The sequence below is a fragment of the Anneissia japonica genome, unplaced genomic scaffold, assembly GCF_011630105.1.
Source record: "Anneissia japonica isolate Jap-2015-1 unplaced genomic scaffold, ASM1163010v1 scaffold1269_len45266_cov215, whole genome shotgun sequence".
NCBI classification, from domain to species: Eukaryota; Metazoa; Echinodermata; class Crinoidea; order Comatulida; family Comatulidae; genus Anneissia; species Anneissia japonica.
Window position 1 is genome coordinate 32,479 of NW_022758632.1, and position 5,120 is coordinate 37,598.

The 5,120-nt window shown below is 33.2% G+C and overlaps 1 non-coding gene and 1 pseudogene across 1 annotated transcript; both read right to left on the reverse strand.

Moving 5' to 3' along the window:
• Positions 1 to 4,423: 4,423 nt before the first annotated feature.
• LOC117125303 lies at positions 4,424 to 4,542 on the reverse strand. The gene has a single exon (XR_004448084.1). It is a non-coding gene; the product is annotated as a 5S ribosomal RNA (ribosomal RNA).
• Positions 4,543 to 4,684: 142 nt separating this feature from the next.
• On the reverse strand, positions 4,685 to 4,803 carry LOC117125305 (annotated as a pseudogene).
• Between the last annotated feature and the right edge of the window lie 317 nt (positions 4,804 to 5,120).

Here is a 5,120-nt window from a genome sequence, read left to right on the forward strand (position 1 = left end):
AAATTCCATAAAAACTTACCATCTTGATAACACAGAACTCTCTATTGTAAATAAACACAAATATCTTGGGATTACTATTTCTTCTAACCTTAGCTGGGGGATCATGGCAATGCTATTACTACCAAATCTTTGCGTCTTTTTGGTTTTGATAAACGTCTAATTCCGTTTAACAATCCTTCTGTCACTCTCAAACTCTACACAACTCTTGTCCGTCCCGTACTTGAATATGGTGTACCAGCATGGTACCCATATCAATCTGGCCACATACATAAGCTTGAGAGTATACAGAGAAGGGCTACAAGAGCTTGTTTTCCTTTTAAAAGTTGCTATTCATCTTATTAAGATAGGCTAACTAAACTTAATTTGATTTCAATTAAAGATAGATTTGATATGATGTCCATCTCCTTTGTTTGCAAGTGCCTATTTTGTTTATATCACCTTGACATCTTCTCGTATATTTCTATTAATGCGCGGCATACAGACAACCTTAAATTTTCTCATTCCTTTGCCAGGACAAATACTTTTAAATACTCAATTTTTAATTCATTTCCTAGATTATGGGAGACATTACCTGCTGACCTCCGAAATTCTCTCCTTATTACTAGTTACAAATATTTTCTTAGCAATCTGAATAAACATAACGCTAACTCTTAATTATTAAATTAAATTTTAAATTTTTAACCTCATTCTTTTTAATAATTATAATTAATCTTGTTTTATATATTTTAAGTGCAATGCAATTTTAATTGATTTGTTTGACATTTTTACATTGAATATTTTAAGATAAATTTTAATGCTTATCTGAATATTTTTATATCTAAAATACCTTTTAAAGTAAATTTGCTCATTTATTGATTTTTACTCATTTTTCTATTTTTCAATATTTATCTTTCGATTTTTTTTATCTTTCTGAAGAATTTTATATTGTATGTATTGTGTTTAACTTGTAAAGGGCCTCCACTCGACAGTGATTGATTTTACTTTTGGAGTGTCCTGTCTCTGTTTTTTTGTACTTTTGTGATTGTTCCTTGCCGTTTCTATTTATGTATATTCTAATTGTTTGAGACAAATAAATGAAATTAAATGAAATGCCGCATCTATCTCATTTTGCAAGAAAGTGTTTAAGTCGTTAAATCTAAAATTTCACCACCCTAAAAAAGACATGTGTAACTTATGCGATAACTACAAGCGCTCGGGTAAAGAACAGGAGGCTTTGCTGCAAGAGCGGTTTACTAGCCACCAAGAAAAAAGATAATGTTCGTGAGCTAAAGAAAGTTGCTAGGGAAAACACAGAAAAGAAGCATCGAGCAGCTGTCTTCGATCTCCAGCAAGTTATATACCTGCCCAAATCACCTAGGTCTGAACTTTTATATAAACGACGTTTAGCGTGTTATAATTTCACATTTTATGAGTTGGGGAGCAAAGATGGATTTTGCTTTTTCTCACATTAAGGGGCATAACACGCCGTGGATCCTGTGAGATTGCGTCATATCTCCATCATTATCTGCAGAAAGTGGACACGAAAGGTGTTGAGAAAGTTGATTTCTTCTCAGATGGATGTGTGGGATAGAATAAAAACTCTATCCTCCCTGAAATGATGATGAAATTCTTTGAAAATTCGAAATCTGTAGAAGACATCAAGTTGTACTTTTTTTAGACAAACCACGGCCAATCCGAAGGTGATTCTATGCAAAGTACGATAGAGAGAGCCATGGAGCGTATATCAGAATAATCACCTGATCCGTACATGTTCATGTACCGTACCATTCATGTACAGTCTTCCAACATCAAAGACTGGAAGCTTTACAATCAGAAAAAGGGGATTTTGAGGGTCAGAAGGTCCTTGAATGTCCAGAAAATTGACTGGACAAGCTTTATGCAAATCCATGTCGACAAGCGTACGCCTGAAGAGATCAATTTTAAGTACTCACACTTAGATCCGAGGTTTGAAACAATACAAATTAGCAGCACACCCATCGGCATGCAGATACACCAGGTATAATTCCTGATCCAGAAGAGTTATTTAAGTCCGGTGCCTCCAAACTCTCGGACACGAAATATCAAGACCTCATAAGCTTATGCTCTGGACCTGCTCCAGTAATTTCCATTCCAGAATACCAATCATTTTATAGACAACTCCCACATTAAATTGCAAATTCACCAACATATTGGCTTTCACTTACAAAGTCAATTGAACACTCGTCAAACTTCAGGTATTCAAAACCAAAAAAGTAAATAAATAAATAAAAGAACAAAATATCACCAAATATCAATTACACTAGCATTAAGTGTTTATATTTTTCTCTCAAAATATAGCTTTTGTTCAAATTAATACTAATTGATTAAATGAATGATTGACCGAGTGATTAATAGATTGATTGGTTAGTTGGTTAATTGGATAATTTGTTGGTTAAGTATCGAAGATATATTATTTATTTAAGTTTTATCCGGGACCACAAACACAGGCTCTGTCTCCTTGGTTTCTCATCATAAATTATGTTTATAACTATGTTTATAAGTGAAATAAATATAACTCCCAGAAACATTGATTCTTCTTATGTTACTAGATCGTTCATATCATCATGTCGGTAATATTATTGTTTCATTTCATTTCACACTGTTGTACAGGTATGTTTAAGTATAAAATTCAATCAAACTAATTAAACTACTGTACAATGTATTTATGACAATTAATTGTTAAAACTGTACGATAATTTATCATGCATTTATGTATAATAATAATTAAAAACGTTTGAATTCCGATAAATTTAACAAAATTCGGCCGTGGTTATGTCTACTCCGAAGTGATGGAACCAACGCGCTCATTGACAACTTGGCGTATCATCGGAGCAGATGAAGCCACTGTGTTCAAATTATTATTAAAATTTAAATCAATTTAAAAAACGAAATAATTTTTTTTTAAAATTCTATCGAAGGTGGTTAATGCCATTGGGCCAAAAAAAAAAAAAAAATTGTGTTGACCATGTTCTCGACCTCGTAAAATTGTTTCTAAATAAAAATAAAGGCCTACTACTACAACTAGAAATAATTACATTTTCGTTTTGTTTAGGCCTACATCTATATTGAAAGCAAAACGGATCGCATAACATTGTCGCAACGCTTACTGTCAAGCAAAAAGGGCTAGGCCTAGATTAGGGGCCCTAGGCCTATTCCAGCCTTTTTAACTCATTAAAATAATATTGTTCATCGTAGTAAAAAAAATATATATAATACCGACCAAAAAGTTCGTATATTTTAGGCCGGTCTGGCGTGGCCAACACATTTTTTTTTTATTTGGCCTAACGTAAATAATATTGAAAAGATAAAAATGTGATGAATGTTGATGAAAATATATAATACGAAATGTTGAATAAAAGTTAAATTTGAACATAACTGTTAATTTATGATGTATTTTTACTAGTCGTACAGTAGGCTACGTGTGATGGTGCAGAATTCATGTGCAGTTACTGGGCTTGCTCATCCATTTTACCAAAACAATTACGAATTATTTAATTTTAGTTTAGTACTAGCTATATATAACTTGTAGATGATAAGGTACTGTGCCTTACTGGCATACACTGTAGACGACATAAAAACAAGTTTAACCGAATAGCAATGTCGACGATTTAAAAAAACACCATTAACCTATCACATAATCCTAATTACTACATAGGCCTACATTTTCAATAACATGGATTTAATCCTAATTAATAGGCTACAGTTATATATGAGACTTACCACCAAATAATGCCTAGTGAGTACCAGTAGAGTAGAATATAAAGTGATGCATAATCTCTATGTCTACTATCATTGCTTAAGTGGCGTAGGCCTATAGTCCTAACCTGTAGTTTTTAGCCTCTCAAATAGGTTTGTGCGAGTAACATATGCCATGAAATGATTTTTTTTTTTTCACGAAGAGACAAAATCTGGTTTGTGCGCGTAAAATATGCTGTGAAATGAGATTTTCGTTTTCACGAGCAGACACAAACTGTTGCGCGTTAATAACTCCTTAATTAAATTAATTAGAGCAGACAAAATTAAACATTCGGAATATTCAATGCTTTAGCTTTGTGCATATGTAAAAAAATATTTTAAAATTTCGATATCTTGATAGTGAAATTAATGCTTTTATGAAGTAGTCTACTTCAAAAGCAGTATTCTCAAAACGCTGTTTTGGTCGAAATTGAAGTTTGTGTCTCTTCCTGAAAACGGTGACGATATGTGTTAAGACTTTTTGGACGAGAACCGGTGTTTTCAACGAAGTACGGCTGTAGACAAGGGAGCACCAACATTACAACTCTTCGATCGGAGCTTCATGAATGGTATTTCAAGCTGATGAATTGTTACTTAGAAAAATATCTTAAGAGCTATCGATGCGCTGCTATTGGTCAAATCAATTTTTAGAAAAAAGATTAAGGAATTAAGTCTACAGCACCCGGTATTCCCAGGCGGTCTCCCATCCCAGTACTAACCGGGCCCGACGTTGCTTAACTTCGGTGGTCGGACGAGAACCGGTGTTTCCAACGTAGTATGGCCGTAGACAAGGGAGCACCAACAGTACAACACTTCGATCTTTTAGCACTATGAAAGATGTTTTAAGTTGATGAAGTGTTACTTAGAAAAATATCATAAGAGCTATCGATGCGCTGCTATTAGGCAAATCAAATTTTAGAAAAAAAAATTATTTCTACCGAATTCGGCATTCCCAGGCGGTCTCCCATCGAAGTACTAACCGGGCCCTACGTTGCTTAACTTCGGTGATTGAACGAGAACCGGTGTTTTCAAAGTAGTATGACAGTAGAAAAGGAAGTACCAACAGTACAACACTTTGATCATTGAGCTCATTGAATGACATTTCAAGTTTTTTTTTTATTGCTTTAACATACATATAACAACATAATATAGTATAATGCAATATTACAATACACAATCTCATCTTCTAAAAAAAAAAAAAAATTATTAGCATTACAAAATCCAAAACCAATATAATAATTTAAATCTTACTTGATAACACAATTTTACATTTAGCCAACAAAGATATAACAAGTAATTTTTTCAGGGATTTTTTTTTGTTCTTTTGTTTTACTAACAGTAACAGTTAATTGCTAGATGCAAGATGA